The sequence below is a fragment of the Oncorhynchus nerka genome, linkage group LG24, assembly GCF_034236695.1.
Source record: "Oncorhynchus nerka isolate Pitt River linkage group LG24, Oner_Uvic_2.0, whole genome shotgun sequence".
Classification (NCBI taxonomy): Eukaryota; Metazoa; Chordata; class Actinopteri; order Salmoniformes; family Salmonidae; genus Oncorhynchus; species Oncorhynchus nerka.
In genome coordinates, this window is record NC_088419.1 from 29,392,802 (window position 1) to 29,415,435 (window position 22,634).

General features: G+C 46.1%; 1 pseudogene; it reads left to right on the forward strand.

Moving 5' to 3' along the window:
- The window catches only part of LOC115107808 (protein enabled homolog), a 166,980-nt pseudogene that overhangs the window by 132,419 nt on the left and 11,927 nt on the right, over positions 1-22,634 (forward strand).

Sequence of the window (22,634 nt, forward strand, 5' to 3'; positions counted from 1 at the left end):
TCAGTGTGTGCTTGTTCCATTATAGCGTCTGCTATAGCAGCACCTTCATCAACACGTTCCCTTCTTTCAGCCTGGGGTCTCTCTACTGCCCCACCGTCCTCTACAGTTCTCTGTGTGTCACTCTCAGGAGCTCTCTGTGCCTGTTCTCTCTCTCTTGTTGTGCTGTTTTCCGTGGAATGCATTTGGTTAATGTGACGCCGCCACATTATGTCTGGGCTCACTTGAACCTGGTAAGTTCTGGGTCCCGTTTGTGTGTGTACGGTCCCTCTTGTCCATTTCCCTCCTTCTGTAGTCTCGCACCATCACTTCCTGTCCTGTTTGGAGATGGCGCTCCCGGCCACCGGAGAGCATCTTGGCTTGTTTGTTCAGCACTTCATTACGCCTGTTTGGCTTCATGATGTCCAGCTGTGTGCGGAGAGGCCTCCCGAACATCAGTGCGGCTGGGCTTTCATTTGTCGTGGCATGTGGGGTGTTTCGGTAGGAAGCCAGGAACTTGGCCAGTTTTGTTTGCTAAAGTCCCTTCGTCTCGTTTTGCTGCACGGAGTCCTTGCTTTAGGGTTTGCACAAAGCGTTCTGCCAGCCCATTGGTGGCAGGGTGGTACGGAGCTGAGGTTGAGTGTTTGATTCCATTTACTGACATGAATCTTGTAAACTCGTCACTTACAAAAGCTTGCGCGTTGTCACTTGCCAGCTGCAGTGGCAAACCGAAGCGTGCAAACGTTGTTCTGAGACACTCTATCGTCTGAGCTGAGGTGGAGGAGTCAGTGCAAAACACCTCTGGCCATTTGGAATGGGCATCAACTATAACCAGAAACATGTGCTTTTCAAAGGGACCAGCGTAGTCCACATGAATTCTCTGCCATGGCTCTGCGGGCCATTCCCATGGGTGGACTGGGACAGGAGCAGGCATGTGAAGGGTTTCCAAACATCCACTACAGTTCTTTGCCATATTTTCTATCTGTTGGTCCAGACCTGGCCACCAGAAGTGGCTCCTTGCGAGCAGCTTCATTTTGACAATTCCAACATGACCTTCATGTAGTTGCTGCAAGACTAGATGTTGGCATTTCTGGGGTATCATGACTCTCATTCCCCACATCAAACATCCTTGGTACGTTGTAATTTCGTTTCTCCGCTGGAAATACGGAGTCAGCTCCTTTCTGCCAGTAGCTGGCCATCCTGACATGGTGTAGGTGTACACTTTTGACAAGGTCACATCTTTCCTTGTCTCCTGTTTGATAACTGTGCTTGTGACTGGTAGTGCCTCAAGCTGAGCGGTATGGAACATGTCCACTGCATCCACCCTCCTTTGTCTTTCTCTTGTACACGGCAGTCTGGATAATCCATCTGCATTTGTGTGGAGGGATGACGGCTTAAACTCAATGTCATACATATGACTGGCAAGGAACAGGGCATATCGCTGTAACCTGGCTGCTGTCATTGCCGGAATGCCTTTCTTTGGACTGAAAATGGAAAGCAACGGCTGGTGATCTGTAACCAGTGTGAAACACTTGCCATATAGGTATGCGTGGAATTTCTTGACGCCCCACACTAGTGCCAGTGCTTCTTTGTCGATTTGTGAGTAGTTTTTCTCTGCATCATTCAATGTTCGTGACGCGAATGCAACTGGCCTCTCTGACCCATCTTTCAGTGTGTGTGAAAGGACTGCCCCTAATCCATAAGGGGACGCATCACAAGCCCACTTCACTGGCATTTCAGGGTCGTAATGCATCAGGACCTGTTCAGATGTTATGAGCCGTTTTGCCTCCAGAAATGCATTTTCACACTGCTCTGTCCACCGCCATGTCCTATTCTTTTCCAGGAGCTGATTTAGAGGCTGGAGTACTGCTGAAAGGTTTGGGAGGAATCTTCTGTAGTAATTGATCAGTCCCGTGAAAGATCTCACTTCTGTGATATTTTGTGGTCGTGGTGCCTGTACCACTGCCTCGATTTTGTCCTGTGTTTTGTGCAATCCATTGCAGTCAATCTCATATCCACAGAAGACAATCTTGTCTTTGAAGAACTCACACTTCTTTAAGTTTGCCTGTAGACCATACTCTTTCAGTCTTTTCAGGACCTCTTCCAGGTTAGCCAGGTGCTCTTTGTCGGTGCGTCCTGTTATGATCATGTCATCCAGGATACACTGGGTTCCTGGGATTCCTTGCAAAATCTGGTCAATAGTTCGTTGCCAAATGGCTGGGGCTGATGCAATGCCAAAAACCAGGCGGTTATACCTGTATAGACCTTTGTGTGTGTTTATTGTCAGGTACTGTTTGGAACTCTCTTCAACCGGTAGCTGCAGGTAAGCCTGTTTCAGATCGATTTTACTGAAGTGTTTCCCACCAGCTAGTGCAGCAAAGATGTCATCCAGGCGTGGTAGGGGGTATTGGTCCACATGCAACATTGAATTCACAGTTACCTTGAAGTCCCCACACATTCTAACAGACCCGTCTTTCTTCACAATAGGAACTATGGGTGTGGCCCATTCGCTTCTGTCCACTTTCGTCAGGATCCCTGTATCCTGCAAGCGATCGATTTCTGCTTCCACCTTTGGTCTCAGGGAGTATGGAACAGATCTGGCTTTGCAGAATTTGGGGGTTGCATCATCTCTTAGTACAAGTTTTGCTGTGAAGCCTTTTACTGTTCCCATCTGATCACTGAAAACTGTGTTGTATTTCTTCAGCAAGTGTTCCAGTGTTTGGTCTGTACCATTCTCTTTGGACTGGAACGTGTGGAGCATTTTCAAGTCACACCAGTTCAGCTTTATTTTTGAAAGCCATTCCCTGCCAAATAATGGGGGACCAGTTCCAGGCACCACATACAGCTGTAACTGCTGTGTTTGCCCCCCATAATGCACTCTGACCTGCAACGCCCCCATTGGGCTCAATCTCTCTCCTGAGTATGTCTTCAGCAACACATTTGTGTTCTTCAGCTTGATAGCCTTAAAGTGCTCATTGTAGACAGTAGTGGAAATTATAGACACTGCAGATCCTGTGTCCAGCTCCATTTTGAGGGGTTTGCCTTCGATATCTGGTGTCACCCATATTATGCTACTGCTGGGAGAAGTCACTGTGTTTAACTCCATTGTACCAATTAATTGTTCATCTGAATCACTGCCACTGTTCTCTGCTAGTGCATTCACAGACCCTTTCATTTTCTCAGTTTTCCTGTTGTGGCTGAATTTTGCTTTGCATGCTCTTTGAATGTGCCCCCTTCTACTGCATTTGTGACAGATTTCGTCTTTGAAACGGCAGTCCTCTGCTCTGTGACCATCTCTGTCACACCTGTTGCATTTTTCGGCCACACGGGGGCGCTGTCGACTGCGTGAAAACTTGTGCAGGGAAATTTGTGACAGGTCAGTACTTCTTTTACTTTGCAACTCAAATGCATCTTTAGTCGCGATTTCCATAGCCACAGCAATTTCAACAGCCTTTGCAAACGTGAGCTCTGATTCTGTGAGCAAACGTTTTTGAATGTGTTCATGTTTCAGTCCACAAACAAATCTATCCCTTAATGTGTCATTTAGGTTCTCTCCCAACTGGCAATGTTCAGACAGTTTCTTCAACACTGCTACATATGTACTAACACCCTCCCCCTCATTCTGATCTCTCTTGTGGAAACAAAAACGTTCCGCGATGAGGAGTGGTTTAGGTGATAGGTGATTTTGCAATATCTCCACAATCTCTGTGAATGTTTTATTTGAGGGCTTCAGAGGGGTAGTCAGATCTCTTAGCAAACTGTGTTTTTGGGCCAATTAAACTCAACAACGCTGGTACTCTTTTGTTATCAGCAATGTCGTTTGCAATGAAGTACTGTTCCAGTCGTTCAATGTAAGTTGCCCAGTTTTCTTGCGTGTCATCAAACACATCTATTTTCCCGATGCTAGCCATTCTCTTTACCTCCGGCTCCACGGGTCTTTAATCTGCCGCCTCGTTCTCGTCAGCTCTCCCCTCGTCTTCACTGCTTGCTAGCTGTTGTGCTACAGGGTCAAAATCTTCCTCTCTTCCTACGAACTCCATCTGTATTTGTGATGCACACTGCAGGTAATCATCCTCGTCGCCATTGTAGTGTCTTAACACTTAATACTTATTTATGTAATAAGAAAGACTCGGAATACAAGCAATTGAACTGGAGCTTCACATTTACTCAAACTAGTTAGTACCAGAATAACATAGAACAATACTGCGCATGACCAAGGGTGCTCCATCCTTAAAGGGGACATCAGTAATTAACAGAACATAACAAATGTCATGCCTACCAGTTTCCATATACACACAAGTTATTTCTGTCAGATAGGGGAGAGACCTTGCTGCTTGCTCTCTATTTGGAATATCTTCATAAAATACTAAGGATCAAGGGAGCAGAAGTCAAATTAAAAGGAGAGGGATGGGGAGAGAAAGCAAGAGGCCCAGCTGACTTGAGCCCAGTTTCCTTTGGCACTTTGAAGTCAATCCAGGTTGGGCTGGCCTTGGTGGGCTAGCTCAAATTGCGTTTCCACTGCCTCCAGAAATTATGTCAGGTTGCAAGGTAGCCAATATGTGACGACAGCTGGCTTTGCTAATGTTGCTAGCTAGCTAGCAAGATGTTGAAGAAATTAATTCCCCTTCGCCATGCTGTAACTAACGTGACCCCATACTCCTGCCAGTGCCAGCTAGACTCGGAGCCATGTATTTAGCTTGCTGGCGTTAGCTAGCTAGCTAAAAGGTTAGCATAACAGTCTAGCTAGCTGACTTAATTTCTACCTTGCTAGCATTGGCTATTAGCTAGCTAGCTAACCAAGCAAATCCGACCTGGCCAGCTAAAATTCCTGCTTGCTCACGTTAGCTAGCTAGCTTGATTCAACTCGGATTTGCTAGCTAACGTTAGGTAACTAGCATTTGAGGGCTGACTGTTCTCAAAGTTTATTCTGTAGTGCAAAACAGAACGAAGGATCCAGCTATGGTGGTAATTTGTCATGTCTGAATACTGGAGTACTGCTTGTCCATGTGCTAGCTAACAGCAACATGCCCAGTCGAGCTAGCTAAACGTTGTCAACATTCATAGCTCCAGCTGGAGAGACTAGAGGCGCGGCCCCAGCCAAAACCGCTCTCACTACTCGGCTATGGCCTCAGAGCAGCCTGGCATCCCAGGGATCAGTGTGTGTGACTGTGTGTCACAAATCCTATATACGTGTGTGTTTGAGGGGGAAATGCAAGCCATTCATACACATAATGTGGAAATCCTGTTTTTAAGGCTTGCAGCAATCCAGTCCAACAATGGCATACCAAATTCTTGAATGACCACATGAATTGAGCCTTGGCTGTTTATATATCCATCTCTTAAATACATTCCGTGCTTCGTCACGCATAACTATATCTACTCTGACTATTTCTGTGTTATACTTTGAACCACGCTATAAATAAATATTTAGATCACTGTCCTCTGTCAGAAGATCGCTGGTTGTGGTTTCCAGAAGATTACATAAGCGAATGTGTGGATTTGGATGTTTTTCTCCCTACCCCGAAATCCCTCTTCCAAACGCAAATCCCAGTCCTTCTGACGACATAACACACAACAGCCAAGACTTTTAGGTGCCTCTTTAAAGTCCCAGAGATACCCAGTATTAACCTACCATTAGATTAAAAGAGTCTAATGGGATGTATAAGTTTCTGGTGTGAGACTATAGCAGTTTGACTGTAGCACTGTGCCTGCTTCTAGCATCTGTCAGGTGGTGAGACAAAAGGAAGATATTCTCCATACTGATGCAGGGAGATTGGAATTGATGTGGTGCTCTGTACCCGATTGACAATCATTTAGAGACAAGCTGCTAATGAGGAGCATTTATCTGCTGCTTGACATTGATCACGGTATGTGTGACTACATGTATAGTGCTTGTGTTCTGTTATTGTCTAACACACAGGGCTGGCTGCTGTTAGACAAAACCAATTCCTCTCCTTTGCTTGACTAGTGTTCTGGGGCCTCGTGATGAAATACAAAATATATCTCAAAACAACCATGCACCAATTTTCTCCCAAAGGTTACTATTTATAAAAACTGAACTTGGCGTTAGAATGTCATTACTTCGACACAAGTTTAGACCATGCGCACGCACATTTTCAAGTGGTTGGTAAGTATTTTGTGCAAATGGGTGATATGAATGTTATTATTTTTTAAATTACTTTGCTTTTCTTTTTTTACATAATTTTAAAAAGGCAGCCATTTGCTGTTAGTGAGAAGAGCTGACATGTCCACAATAATGTGCCATTTTGTCTTTCAGAAACTCAGTCCTTTTCCAAATACAGCCTAAGTTCCTGCAAAAGATAACATTCTGCCAACACCTCCAAAAATATTTGATCAAATTTGTCATTGCTCTTTGTAAACTCAGCAAAAAAAAGAAATGTCCTCTCACTGTCAACTGTGTTTATTTTCAGCAAACTTAACATGTGTAAATATTTGTATGAACAGAAGATTCAACAAATGAGACATAAACTGAACAAGTTCCACAGACATGCGACTAACAGAAATGGAATAATGTGTCACTGAACAAAGGAGGGGTGTCAAAAGTAACAGTCAGTATCTGGTGTGGCCACCAGCTGCATTAAGTACTGCAGCACATCTCCTCCTCAATGAACTGCACCAGATTTTCCAGTTCTTGCTGTGAGATGTTACCCCACTCTTCCACCAAGGCACCTGCAAGGTCCCGGATATTTATGGGGGGAAGGCCCTAGCCCTCACCCTCCGATCCAACAGGTCCCAGACGTGCTCAATGGGATTGAGATCCAGGCTCTTCGCTGGCCATGGCAGAACACTGACATTCCTGTCTTGCAGGAAATCACACACAGAATGAGCAGTATGGCTGGTGGCATTGTCATGCTGGAGGGTCATGCCAGGATGACCCTGCAGGAAGGGTGCCACATGAGGGAGGAGGATGTCTTCCCTGTAATGCACAGCTTTGAGATTGCCTGCAATGACAACATGCTCAGTCCGATGATGCTGTGACACACCGCCCCAGACTATGACAGACACTTCACCTCCAAATCGATGTAATGCTCATTCCTTCTACTTTAAATGCGAATCCAACCATCACCCCTGGTGAGACAAAACCGTGACTCGTCAGTGAAGAGCATTTTTTGCCTTTTCTGTCTGGTCCAGTGATGGTGGTTTGTGCCCATAGGCGGCGTTGTTGCCAGTGAAGTCTGGTGAGGACATGCCTTACAACAGGGCCTACAAGCCCTCAGTCCAGCCTCTCAGCCTATTGTGGACAGTCTGAGCACTGATGGAGGGATTGTGTGTTCCTGGTGTAACTCGGCAGTTGTTGCCATCCTGTACCTGTCGCACAGGTATGATGTTCGGATGTAACGATCCTGTGCAGGTGTTGTTATATGTGGTCTGCCACTGCGAGGACAATCAGCTGTCTGTCCTGTCTCCCTGTAGCGCTGTCTTAGGCGTCTCACAGTACGGACATTTATTGCCCTGGCCACATCTGCAGTCCTCATGCCTCCTTGCAGCATGCCTAAGGCACATTCACGCGGATGAGCAGGGACCCTGGGCATCTTTATTTTGGTATTTTTCAGAGTCAGTAGAAAGGCCTCTTTAGTGTCCTAAGTTTTTTCATAACTGTGACCTTAATTGCCTACCGTCTGCAAGCTGTTAGTGTCTTAATGATCGTTCTACAGGTGCATGTTAATTAATTATGGTTCATTGAACAAGCATGGGAAACGGTGTTTAAACCCTTTACAATTAAGATCTGTGAAGGTATTTGGATTTTTACGAATTATCTTTGAAAGACAGGGACTTGAAATAGGGATGTTTCTTTTTTTGCAGAGTTTATTAGAAACTGACATGGCCTAATTCAAAAAGTTTCAAGTTATACAGCAAATAAATGGCATTAAGTAACCATAAAAGGTGAATGCAGGGTGTTTTCCAGGCCGGAGTTATAATGCTAGTTCACGCATGCACAGTTTAAGGACGTATCAGATTTATAACGGGAAACGTGCGTATGGTGTGCGCCAAGTTTATAAATCTCTATTTTTAGACATGCATATATATATTTTTTTTTTTTTTCTAATGGCGCACTCACATGTATAGTGTGAAATTTATACAATGGTTATAAATGAGGCCCCTGGTTTGACTTGCTTGGTTAGGGGACACCTGGAAGTAACTGTGAGCTGTAGAGTTGGACAGAGTCATTTATAGTGTAGCTCCATGTGGACTAACTGGGCTTCAGTCCACTGATACAGAACTGTTCAGGCCAGGCCAATGAGGAAAGCTTCTCTGACCAACTGGACTGGGGGCTTGCCAGGCTTTGTGATTGTGTGGCTCTGCTTCCCTTGGCTGTCAGAATCAAGGACCGCTGAGAAGCATCACACTTGCTACATACACCCTAACGCTCGGACTGTGTGCAGTTAGTTCTCAAGACCACTCCAAAGATGCTCACTCTTCAGTGTGGAATTGTATTTTGATATTTTCATTGGATGTAGACCATGTTGTCTAACATCTGCTCCTGCTAGGGCTGGGTGACTATATTGTGAATACCTGTATACCTGTGTGGATTCACATATACCTTTTATGGATTTTTGCAATACTGTCTATAACGATATTATGATAGAGTGCTAAATAAAATGAAAAGTTGTACAAATTGTACTACTTCGTTTGTTTAAGTATAAAACCATCAGAATGGAGAGTTATGCACTACTCATAAAACATATTTAGAACTTTTATTCAGAAACATAAAATACCACCATGCCGTCAGAAATGTGAAAAATATTGTGATATATTTTGGCCATATCGCCCAGCCCTAGCTCCTGTTCCAACCTAGGTTCTAATTTTGTCTGTATTAATAGTCTGCCCTCGTTCTGACACTTTCATACTGTAATGTCCTCCTCCTCACTGGTTTTCTACTGTCTAAATAATTAATTTGTCAAACACAGTACATTCAAGCGATTCTCGTTTTCTTGAAAAATACTGACAAAGCTTTTTTGTGTTTTTGAGTCCGTGGTAGTAGTAAGTTGTTGAAAGACGTTCGGATTCAGGCCGTGTGCTGCCTACACTCCCTTAGCAACCGTTCCCCAGGCAACGCATGTCAGGAACTGAGACTCTAGTAAATGGATCACCAAGGTTTTTCACATCTTTGAAGCCTTCAATACCTTAAATCTGAGAGAGGAAGTCATGTACATATCATATCATGTGTTTGTGTGTCGACATGCGCTGAGGAATCCTTTGATCATTTCTGATCTGGTCCCATTGTTCTGTTCAGTACGACCTGCAAGGAGCTGCCTTCCCCTCTTTCAGCAAGACGGATATGTATTGTTAATGCTCCAGCTTGGCTCACCCTAATAGTGATGATACATTTGTATTGTTAGACTGTATGAGAGTTTTATAGTTGTCATATCCCAAAAAGATTCTATATTGGAATGTAATGAAAGTTCTGCTATGGGTGCAGTATACACTAGTACTCAAAACTGACGTCCCTAAATACACTGAACAAAAATATAAACGCAACATGTAAAGTGTTGGTCCCATGTTACGTGAGCTGAAATAAAATATCCCAGACATTTTCCATAGGCACAAAAAATGTATTTCTCTCAGTTTGTGCACACATTTCTTTACGTCCCTGTTTGTGAGCATTTCTCTTTTGCCAAGATAATCCATCCACTTACAGGTGTGGCATCAATAAGCTGATTAAACAGCTTGATCATTATACAGGTGCAGCTTGTGCTGGGAACAGTAAAAAGCCACTCTAAATGTGTAGTTTTATCCCACAACACAATGCCACAGATGTCTCAAATGTTGATGGAGCGTGGAATTGGCACGCTGACTGCAGCAACCAGAGCTGTTGCCAGAGAATTCAATGCACGTGTAACCACGCCAGCCCAGGACCTCCACATCAGGCTTCTTCACGACAGACCACGTGTAACCACGCCAGCCCAGGACCTCCACATCAGGCTTCTTCACGACAGACCACGTGTAACCACGCCAGCCCAGGACCTCCACATCAGGCTTCACAACCACAGACCACGTGTAACCACGCCAGCCCAGGACCTCCACATCAGGCTTCTTCACGACAGACCACGTGTAACCACGCCAGCCCAGGACCTCCACATCAGGCTTCTTCACGACAGACCACGTGTAACCACGCCAGCCCAGGACCTCCACATCAGGCTTCTTCACGACAGACCACGGACCTCCACATCAGGCTTCTTCAACCACGCCAGCCCAGGACCTCCACATCAGGCTTCTTCACGACAGACCACGTGTAACCACGCCAGCCCAGGACCTCCACATCAGGCTTCTTCACGACAGACCACGTGTAACCACGCCAGCCCAGGACCTCCACATCAGGCTTCTTCACGACAGACCACGTGTAACCACGCCAGCCCAGGACCTCCACATCAGGCTTCTTCACTTGTGTGATCATCTGAGACCAGCCAGTTGATGAAACTGTGGTTTGCAAAACCCAAACATTTCTGCACAAACTGCCAGAAAGAGTCTCAGGGAAGCTCATCTGCATGCTTATCCTCACCAGGGTCTTGACCTGACTGCACTTTGTCGTCGTAATCGACTTCAGAGGTCAAATGCTCACCTTCGATGGCCACTGGCACCCGGAGAAGTGCGTTTCAGCATGATAATGCACGGCCCCATGTCGCAAGGTTCTATACACAATTCATGAAAGCTGAAAATGTCACCCATTGAGCCTGTTTGGGATGATCTGTATCAATGTGTACGACAGTGTGTTCCAGTTCCCACCAATACCAGCAACTTCACACAGCCATTGAAGAGGAGTGGGACCACTTTCCACAGGTCACAATCAACAGCCTGATCAACTCTATGCAAAAGAGATGTGTCACACTGCATGAGGCTAATGGTGGTCACTCCAGAGACTGACTGGTTTTCTGATCCACGCCCCTACCTTTTTTAAAGGTGTCTGTGACCAACAGATGCATATATGTATTCCCAGTCAAGTGAAATCCATAGGTTAAGGCCTAATTAATGTATTACAATTGACAGATTTCCTTATATGAACTGTAACTCCGTAAAATCTTTGAAAATGTTGCGTGTTGCTTTTATTTTTGTTCAGTGTAGTTTTATTTATTATCCCTTATGGTTCAGATAAAGTTCCAGTAATAAGCTTGGACACACCTACTCATTCCAGGGTTTTTCTTTTCTTTTTACTATTTTCTACTTTGTGGAATAATAGTGAAGACATCAAAACTATGAAATAACACATGGAATCATGTAGTAACCAAAAAGGTGTTTTTTTTAAGTAATGAAGGTCAGTCAATGCAGAACATTTGAAGAACTTTGACAGTTTCTTCAAGTGCATTCAAAAAGCTCTGAAACTAGCTCTCATGAGGACCGCCACAGGAAAGGAAGACCCAGAGTTACCTCTGATGCAGAGGATGAGTTCATTAGAGTTACCAGTCTCAGAAATTGCAGCCCAACGAAATGCTTCACAGAGTTCAAGTAACAGACACATCTGCCCTCGTGGTTGAATTGCTGCAAGGAAACCACTACTACAGGACACCAATAAGAAGAGACTTGCTTGGGCTAAGAAACACGAGCAATGGACATTAGACCAGTGGAAATCTGTCCTTTTGGTCCACATTTGACATGTTTGGTTCCAACCGCCGTGTCTTTGTGAGACGCGGAGTAGGTGAACGGATGATCTTCATGTGTGATTCCCACCGTGAAGCATGGAGGAGGAGGTGGTGGTGGTGCTTTGCTGGTGACACTGTCAGTGATTTATTTAGAATTCAATGCACACTTAACCAGCATGTCTACCACAGCATTCTGCAGCGATGCGTCATCCCATCTGGTTTGGGCTAGTGGGACTATCATTTGTTTTTCAACAGGACAATGACCCAACACACTTCCAGGTTGTGTAAGGGCTATTTGAACAAGAAGGTGAGTGACTGAGTACTGCGTTAGATGACCTGCCCTCCAATCACCTGCCCTCAAACCAATTGAGATGGTTTGGGATGAGTTGGACTGCAGAGTGAAGGAAAAGCAGCCAACAAGTGCTCAGGATATGTGGGAACTCCTTCAAGATTGTTGATCAAATATTCCAGGTGATGCTGGTTGAGAGAATGCCAAGAGTGTGCAAATCTGTCAAGGTGAAGGGCCGCTACTTTGAAAAATCTCAAATATAAAATGTAATTTGATTTGTTTAACACTTTTTTCTTTCCTACATGATTCCATATGTGTTATTTCATAGTTTTGATGTCTTCTATTATTCTACAATGTAGAAAATAGTAAAAATAAAAACCCTTGAATGAGCAGGTGTCAACTTTTGACTGAAACTGTATATCCATGTTCATCTCAAGGATAACATTACTTTAACATGACGTCCCTTCCTTGAAAGTTAAACTGGATGTAAGCAAATTGCTATCCCCTTGACGAATGGCAAGCAGACTCTGTCCTATGACTCCCCTCCAGCTCCTCCTCTCCACCACCACCTCTCGCCACGCCATCTCGTCTAACAGACATGGTGAGGCCTAGTGCTTATTATAGCGGTTCTCCTCTGTGTTGTGTAGGAATGTTATGGTCTCGTATGCCAGGGAATTCAGTGTGTGTCAGATAGTGTTTACATGTACAATAAATACACTAGATGGAAATAGTCTGAACTACTGCTGTGGACAGGTATGTAATGTCATGTCACCATTACCAAAGTTAACCAAACGTCTACGTTGTAAAACATATTCCCTTTTTGGTGAAGCCTTGTTCCGTATAGAGCAGGGGTTCCCAAACGCTTTGCTCCCTGATCCCATTTAGATGTTTTTTCGCCAAACCCCACCATGTAAAAACTGTAATGTAATCAACGGACAATGTTGAATGTTTCTATGACAGTTTATTACAAATCAGTCTGAGAGTTTTGACAGTATTTCAAGCTGAAGGTAGTATGGTTAAGAGTGACTGAAATTCATCAGAAAGGTATTGAAGTTCAGAAGCTCACCAGGCAATATTTTTGTAGCAAGGTAGAATATAACCTCTAACCTCTATCTACCTCTTCAAGGTAGAATATAACATCATCATTGATGTTCTTTTCCCCCCAGTCTGATTTAGTTCCTAGTCTTGTCCACTCTGTTATTGCTTGTGGGCATTGTAGAGGGAGTCTGATCATTCAGACATAGGGTCATAATATTTTGTAGTTTAAACCGTTCAAAGGATAGAGCAACATTTGCAGGAAGAAAACACAAACCACATCTAGTGGCTTCTGCAGGTTACTGACGTAAGCCCGGTTCTATGAACCAAGCACAATGATCTTTTTCTTTTTTTTCCTCATAATCCGAGCTGATTGGTTTACGTCATCCTTGTTACATGTAATCCGTTACCAACCAATCCTGTATACAGTTTCACTCTGTTTTGTACTGTGTAACCACTCCCCATATAGGTGTCATTGACATTGCACGTCAATTGCATCATCCACCACTGACCTTCTCTAACCTTGTTGTTCGTCCTAGTGGTGTGCATAATCAACCCTTCCTGCTGCTCTCAACACCATCCCGCCTACATTTAACCTCGGGCATACTGATAATATTCTACATTTTAATTGTGATATTTTAGAGGCTCCTGCTTGTGCAGCAGTCTCCGGCACTGTCAGCACTCCTGTCGCAGTTTGATACTCTCTGTGGAGGAACTGCTGCCCCCACCCCTCGCAAACTGCCCCCGGGGTGGAGTATATGCTAATCACTGTAATGCCTCTTATCTTAGCGCTGATATACACTACCTTATATAGTAGACTCTCTGCTGTACTCCCTACTGTAACTATATCAGCATGGAAATAAGGGGATGTTATCCTATAGCGAAACCCCTGGGAGTGGTCCTTCGAGCCAGATACCTTGCCTCCAGACCTCTAGTGGCCCAGCGCCTAATGAGCAGTACAACACTCCTGCTCTTTAATTAACTCTGCGAGGGAGGTGGGGAAGAGGTGGAGGGGGAGGTGTGGGAGGATGGAGAAGAGGTAGATGAGGGCTGCACTGGGGCTTTAGTGAAGTTAGGACTGGAGTGCTCTGTTCTGTGCGCCCCGTCTTGCTGTAACAAGGCAGTGTCATTATGAAGTGCACCAGTGGCGGGGAGAGTAGCCATCCTCATGGGAGCCTGCTGGGTACAGCTACATTTCGATAACAGCACAGTGTGTTATGGGGACACCTTGTAGAGAGACTGGTGAATATGGATAATGGGGTCAGTGGTACTGGGGGAAGCCTGGCTGAGGCAACAGCTAGTGAAAGCCTCCTCAGCCGCTTCCACTCTGGTTCTGGGAGAGAGAGGATCTCCACCAACTAAATCTGTTAACTCTCTCTCAGCCCTTCCTCTGGCTACTCTAGCCTACAGAGTGGATTGCTGCCTAGGCCCATAATACTGTTTCTAGTTGTATTACTAGCTGAAGCTTTACAGTCTTAAGTAACATTGAAATCATTTTCATGTCATTCTTAAGCTAAATATGTTAATGATGGATTATTTCAAGGCTTTTTCTCAAAAAGAGAAGAGCGACGGTTTGCCTTCCAGTAAATCATTAGTCTTAGTTCACTAGAGCCCATGAAGTCATTCTGGGTGAATAACATGGATTGATTGAACCTGTAATCCCCTGACTTGGCACATTGAGGGTTTATTTGTGTCCGGTTTCCACTTTGACTTATCACTGCTTCTCTTAGAGCACATAGTGTAGAATAGACACACACAGTGCACTTATAGGAAAAGGGGAGCGGAAGTGCTGTTATTCATAAACAAGTGCATTGTAAGTCGTTTACACCACATGTGATAGGACATCATACTCCTCCAGGCCTGTTTTGGGGCAGGAAACCGTTTGATTCCCATCATGTTCCTCTCTAAAGGGTGTGTGGAGACTTGATGTTTCCCCACCAGGGGATGCAGGGCCAGGGAAGTAGGAGGGGTTCAATGGGAAGTTGGTTGGTGACTGGTGGGGTGGAATATTCACGAGGTGAACCTGGAGGGGGGTGTCTGGCTGTGACATCATTGCGGAACAGGTGTGTGTAGCTAGCTCCTGGCTAGATGGAGCGAGGGGGAGGTGTGACACCAGATAGCATTTGAAACTGATGACTGATGTTGATGATTCAACCTGAACAGGAGGGTGAAGGAGTGACTGAGGGAAAAGGGCCTGCAGCTTGTCCCTATACAAGTGAAGCACCACAGGTTAATTTGGTGAAGGCTTCAATTGTATTGATGTGACCCAATCCAAAATGTCCCAAACTGACAGTCATGGATAGGGGATCTGCAGTGTTATGACAGTCTGGGTAATAATTGTCAGCAGGCCTGGTTGAGGCTGATGAAGCCAAACAGAATGGGCGGGTACCAGTCACAGCCTCCATGGTAGTGATATGGGGAGAGCGAGAAGAGTCTGTGAAATGGCTTGGAGCTGCAGCCAACCAGCCAGTCACAAGTGATCTACAGCAGGCTACCCCAGGAGGCAGCCTGCCTCACCTCTTATTACAGCATGCTGCCCTCTAGTGATGAGATTTCTCGCTGCAGAAATAAGTCATTCCCAACCTGGGAAGCTCTTATCCGAACTCAGCAGACCTAGTTGGAATGAACAAGCTGATGCGTTTTGGTATTTGGTGAATGTTATGAAGTAAATGCCAGTAGAAGCTGAATAACAGACAGGTTCTGTCCTTATCACTACAGAATGGGAGGCTGTAGGCAGAAGAAGACATTGTGTTTAACAACATGTGCAGAGCTAGCTGTGGTTGTGTAACGGTTTGTCTTGCACAGAACCGTAATTACATAATGACAACAAGCTTATATAATGATTTTAAAAAGGGCATTTTCCAAGTGACAGCACTGACTGGGTCTGCGTGGTGGTTTAGCGTGATAAACGAGGTCAGGGTCTCATCTCTTCATTGACATTTTACAGGAGTGATTAGGGTTAAGTGCCATGCTCAAGAGCACATTGATAGATTTTTCACCTAGTTGGCTCTGGGTTTCGAAATAGCGACCTTTCAGTTACCTGGCCCTATGCTCTTAACCGCTAGACTACCCCCTCTTCTCCACTCCCCTCCCTCTATTCTTTCTCCTTTCTGCTTACGCCAATATCCTGTATGGTCTCCTTTTTCTTCTATGGTTTCCTCTCTTGACTGTATGGTCTCTCCTGTCTTAGTTCTCCTCGTCGGGTGTCTCCTCCTCTGGTCTCTCCTGTCTTAGTTCTCCTCGTCTGGTGTCTCCTCTCTCGTCTCTCCTCATCAACCCCCTTTCTCTTCCTCTCTCTAACCTCTTCTCTCTATCCCCATGGCAGGCAGCTGCAGGAGCTTCAGAGGCAGAAGGAGATGGAGCGCGAGCGGCTGGAGCACGAGCGCCAGGAGAGGGAACGGCTGGAGCGTGAGATGCTGGAGAGGGAGCGTGAACGGGAACGTCAAGACCGTGAGCGTCAGGAGCGAGAGCGGGAGCGCGCCGAGAGGGAGCGCGCCGAGAGGCAGCATGTGGAGCGTGTCGAACGGGATCGCCTGGAGCGTGAGCGTCAGGAGCAGTTGGAGCGAGAGCAGTTGGAGCGAGAGCAGTTGAGCGAGAGCAGTTGGAGAGCAGTTGGAGCGAGAGCAGTTGAGCAGTTGGAGAGAGAGGTGGCGGAGAGAGAGCAATTGGAGAGAGAGCGGGCGGAGAGAGAGTGGGAGCTGATGGAGAGCGAGAAGCAGGAGAGGGAGAGGATGGAGCGAGAGACTCACCAGGAGCAGCAGTTGGACAGAGAGCAGATGGACTGGGAGAGAGGGAGACGCATCTCCAACGCCGGTGAGCAGCCAAGCCTTTTTCCTTACCTCTTACACACTCGCCCACATGCATACACATACACACACCAACACGCATACGCACACATCTGATGTCTAGGACAGGACAAGGTAGTACAGTACACACTGACGACACAGGACAGAACAAAATGGCAGAATAGTTACCAACAGGTGAGTGTGCTTAGGTCTCACTTCATTTAGCAGTAGTACTTCCAAAGAGCCGTCTTGGGTGTAAAATCCCAGCTTGACATTTAGCTGGAGTCTGAAGCGGAGACGCTGACTCTACTCAGCCATCCCTGGCCGCTCATTAGTTAGTGTGACTTATAGCGAGGCTCCTCTCTCATCTCTCTCTGCCCATCTGCCTGTGTGTTGGACGGGCTCGTGGAACAGCTTGAGTGGCGCTAGGGCATAGGGGGAGTGTTTGGGTGCTTCTCTCAGCGAGCAGGCAAGAACACACACACACTCAGCTCTCTCTGCCTACTCCTGTTGGGTCCTGTTCTGACCAGGGATGGCTTTGACTATGTGTTGGAGGATGGTAGGGGGAACCCCAGCCAGCCTGCCCAGCAAAGCATAGGCAGGTGCAGGACTCAGGCTCTGGGTTTGGTTAGGGGAGGATCAAGGATGGGAGATGGGCATTGCTGCTACATATTGGGTCAGTGGGGGAGCCAGTGTTTGCATGGTTCAATCATTACATTAGTTGGGCCAGATTCTCTGTTAGTAGGAGAAAAATGAACCATCAAAGCTAACATGCTGCCTGCCCTGCAGGAGCACATCAACATAACTAACATATCATGGTATAGAGTTCACTTTTTCTTTCCCAGGACATTTATACAATAAATGCACAACGACCCAATTCACACGGAACATGACAAGACCAACACAAGAAACCATGTTGCACTGCATGTTGCTGTAACATTTGGGACGCTTTTGGGTTTGAGGTGCGAGTATGCACTTTTAATACGCTTCTAGTTTTCTTTCCTGCAGGAAAAACAAACATTTGCGCTGTTGGCCTAATGTACATAGCCTTGCAGTAGCTTTTGGTTGCATTTCTAATTTCATTCATAGTATGTTTAGTTTTCCATTGGATGTCGTCAGTGTCTAATGGAGGCCATGCTGATCCTGTGTGCAACCATACCTCAACTTCTAACTGAAAACTTCAGGAGAGGTCTGCTAATAAGGCATCCGCAGATCCATGGACTATTATCTGAGATGAGCTTCTTGACGTGTCCAGCACACTGTGGCGTCTGTCTCATATTAGCTATGCCCCTTTATCGCGTTCAAAAGAACAAGGGCTTCCTTGTGTGAATGTCAACCTCTTTAATCCAGCAATTCCTACTACTGATGTGATGGTTCTAGACTGGCCCGCCCTATACTGGTCCACTAGGAACACACTAGGCTACAAACTAGGCAACATTTAGTTATTGTGTATGGAGGAGATGGAGTGTATGTCCATTTTGGGGTTAGTGAGGTGTGTGCGTGTTATTACTCTGGGATCATAGAGCAAAGCTAGGGCCTGCCTCTGCCCACTTACCAGCCGGAGGGAGGGAGGGAGTTGGGGGGATCGGGAAAGAAGAGACAAACATTTGGACAAGAGTAACTCTTCTGGTTGGAGGTGTGTGTGTGTGTGTGTGTGTGGCTGCCACTGAGGGTCAGTGGAGTAGAATGAGGCTGGCACAAAGGATTAGCAGCATTGCACCTTATTCACCATATGGCATGAGAGGCCTCCGCTCTGGGCTAACTCTGGGGCTACGCTGGCTGGGGCCACAACAAAACAGAGCATGGATAATTCAGAGCATGCAGTCAGGCTCTGGCAGTGTGACCACCCAGCGAGACTACCCCCGCAATGGCTGACCTCACTAATTCTGTACTTTACATGAGAGATGAGAAGATACTACTGATGTGTGTGTTGATGAGACACAGACTTTGTGATGGTATTTTTTTTCTTTGTTTTGTAAGACTTTCTGTGAACTCCTTGTCATTTGAAAGAGGAGATTCTGACTTGAAATCGTTCTGATAGGAACTAGGTAATGGTGAATGCAAGTAAGGGGTGATTGATTTAAACTGGAGTCACCCAAATATTGAAGCATTTTATTGATTTAGTTTGTTTAGGTTAGATTGTCTGTGCACCATTTGCTTATTGTAAGAACAATGAACAAAACATGTCCAAATTGGTTACATGTCTCAATTGTGGTTCTTTGACTTCTAAATGTATAGAATAGCCGCTGGATGCAGTATGGATAGAGTGAGTGACTGACCAGTGCTGTGTCTGGTGTGTGTTGATCCTGTGAGTTTCGCCAGAGGCTAATAAAGTGTTTGAAGTGGGCATCACTTGATTAGGCTTCATTCATTGAGCGGCCAGGCCAAGCGCTCCCGACTGAATGTACGATGGTCTCTGTTTTTCTGCTGCCTCTCTATCCATGTGTTCACATTGACGCATTGTTTACAGAGTGTGCCTCAGGATCTGTCTCAACTGCTAACCTTGTGTACTAATAGTAGCATCCTCTCTGTCAGAGAAAGGACCAAGTATAGAAAAAGGAGATTTAGGTCTGTGCTGGTTTTTCCTGCTTCATTTGCCCCCTTTCTCTCTGTTCTTTCTGTTTCTCCCCCTTTCTCTCTGTCCTCTCCTGTGTTCTTTCCCCTCTTGTGTGGCTGCACGGTGGCTGCTTCTCTCCTATCCTGTTCAGCGTTTGAAAGTACCCTCTACACCCCTCCGCCTCCAGAGTACTCCTCCAAGACCTCCTCTACGTCTGTGTCTCCCACCACCCCCAACTACCCTCCACCCACCCTGTCACCCTCCTCTGCAACACCCCCCACCCCGCCTCTACGTCACTCTGCCTCCCGTTTTGCCACCTCACTAGGCTCCGCCTTCCACCCCGTCTTGCCCCACTACGCCACAGTCCCCAGGAGACAGCACGTCCCTCCCACGCCCCCACCCCTGCCCCAGCAACCCCTCCAAGTCTTTGGTGTGGTCAGCAACAAACTTCAGCCCTCTGCCCCCTCGCCCCCCGTCATGATCAGTAGCCCCCGGGCAAGGCAACAGGCCCTCGCCCTGTCATTGCCATCCCAGTCCCCAGCCCCTTGTCACAGAAACCCCCTCCCCCAATGGGCCTCCTATGTTCCCTGCCCCTTCACCGGTCACCATTGGCAACAGCAGCAACCCCACCCCGCCGCCCCCTCCCACCCCGCCACCCCCTCCACCGCTGCCCCTCTCTCCCTGTCCCTGTCCTGCCAGCAGTCGCCTGTTGTCTCCCCCATCGCTCCCCTTGTGTCCTCTCCCTCATCCCAGCCTGCTGTTGTCCCTTCTCCTTCCACAGCTCCCCCTGCCTCTGCTGACCTCTCTGTAAACCTCTCTGAGCTGGGAGACTCCTGCTCCTCGGCTCCAGAGGCCTTTCAGCCTGCAGACCCTCTGGCCCAGCAGGGTAAGGCCTCACCTCTCTCAGCCGCGCTCTCTACCTCCACTCACCCACTAACGGGGGCCAGGGTGTAGCGGGTCTGCCCTAACCAGCTCGGCACAGCTCTGGGTGCCAATGCTGGCTGCAGCGGTGGCTAGTACGGCTGTGGCTCTAGGTCTGCTAGGTGCTTGTTAATCTGTGTTGGTCAGGTGTCTGTCTGGCCTCTGTCAGCATACTCTCGCCATGTATGTCCATGCTATTGCTCGTGGTCTTGAGTTGCCTGGTGAACTGGTTTGAATGGTGTCTGGTTATTGGGCATGGCATGGCATGTATGTGTGCAAGTGTGCACTCACAGACAGGGGGCTCTGCTGCATCTAGCTATAGATCGCTGAAGCTATGTCTGGAAGGATCAATGTCTCTTTGTTTCTCCTTTGCTTCTTGTTTTTTTTTTTTTTTATCACCTCAAACTATTATTTTTCTGCAATTCACCATTGTGATGACCTTAGTATGTTACCATGACTTTTCACCCTCACTTGTCATGTCAGTGTTGTGTTCATCAAGCCTACTGGACCTGGTGACCGTAGGCTTGTATACGTGATACAAAAGGGACTGATAGATGGAGACTCATTTCTGCTCTGTCCTTGTTCACTTAGGGTTCTTGTCATGACACTACTGTACGTTTCAAGGGAATGGGAGGGATGCTCATGCGGAGGAATTAACATAGATATTAGATGTATTTTGATTAGGAAATGACTGACTGAACTCTGGGGCAGTCTTTAGAGGGATTGTCACTGTCGGAAGCTATCCAGCAGCTGGAATCAAAAATATTAAGATCATTTTTTCCCTCTCCTAAATTGAATAGTTAGCATACACGTCTGTCCCCTCTGGATTTGGGGATCCAAATAAATGAATAACCTCTAACAACCATGTCAAATGAGGACGAGCTTTTTATTATTCTTCCTTAACCGGCCACCACATCTGATTTACCTTTAACTTTATGAGAAATAACATTTAATTCAACATTTTGAAATCTTTCTGAAAACCATTGCAGTTTCAAAAGTTCAGATTTGACATAATTCAAACACTCCAGAAGCATTAATGAGACTATTTTGTAACATAATAGAGTTTTCAATTGTGGTGTATTAAAACTGCCCTTTGAGTAACTCGTCAGTAGCATTTACAGTGCATTCTGAAGGTATATCGTTTTCCACATTTGTTACGTTACAGCCTTTATTCTAAATAATGTCATCTATCTACACACAATACCCATAATGATGAAACGAAAATAGTTTTTTCTAAATTTTCCCAAGTGTTTTAAAAATATAAAACATTTATTTACTTAAGTATTCAGACTTAATTGAGTTCAGGTGTATCCTGTTTCCATTGATCATCCTAGAAGTTTCTATAACTTGATTTGAGTCCATCTGTGGTAAATTCAATTGACTGGACATGATTCGGAAAGGCACACTGCAAAAATCAGGCCATGAGGGCAAAGGAATTGTCTATAGAGCTCCGAGACAGGATTGTGTCGGCACAGATCTGGGGAAGGGTATAAAAACATTTCTGCAGCATTGAAGGTCCCCAAGAACACAGTTGCCTCCATCATTCTTAAATGGAAGGAGTTTGGAACTACCAAGAGTCTTCTTAGAGCTGGCCGCCCAGACAAACTGCGCAGTCGGGGAAGAAGGGCCTTGGTCAAGGAGGTGACCAAGAACCCAATGGTCACTCTGGCAGAGCTCCAGAGTTCCTCTGTGGAGATGGGAGAACCTTCCACAAGGAAAACCAACTCAGCAGCACTCCACCAATCAGGCCTTTATGGTAGAGTGGTCAGGTGGAAGCCACTCCTAAGTAAGGGGCACATGACAGCCCGCTTAGAGTTTGCCAAAAGGCACCTAAAGGACTCTGACCATGAGAAACAAGATTATCTGGTCTGATGGAACTCTTTGGCCTGAATGCCAATCGTCATGCCTGGAGGAAACCTGGCACCATCCCTACAGTGAAGCATGGTGGTGGTAGCATCATGCTGTGGGGATGTTTTTCAGTGGCAGGGACTGGGAGCCTAGTCAGGATCAAGGCGAAGATGAACAGAGCAAAGTACAGAGATCCCTGATAAAAACCTGCTCCAGAGCGCTCAGGACCTCAGACTGGGGAAATGGTTCCCTTTCTAACAGGACAATGACCCTAAACACACAGCCAAGACAACGCAGGAGTGGTTTCAGGACAAGTCGTAATGTTCATGAGTGGCCCAGCCAGAGCCCAGACATCAACTTAATCAAACGTCTCTGGGGAGACTTGAAAATAGCTGTGCAGCGACGCTCCCCATCCAACCTGACAGAGCGTGAGAGGATCTGCAGAGAAGAATGCAAGAAACTCCATAAATACAGGTGTGCCAAGGTTGTTGCGTCATACCCAGGAAGATTCGAGGCTGTAATCGCTGCCAAAGGTGCTTTAACAAAGTACTAAGTAAAGGGTCTGAATACCTTTTGCAAATGTGATATTTCAGACATTTTTGCAAATGTATTAAAAACTAAAACAT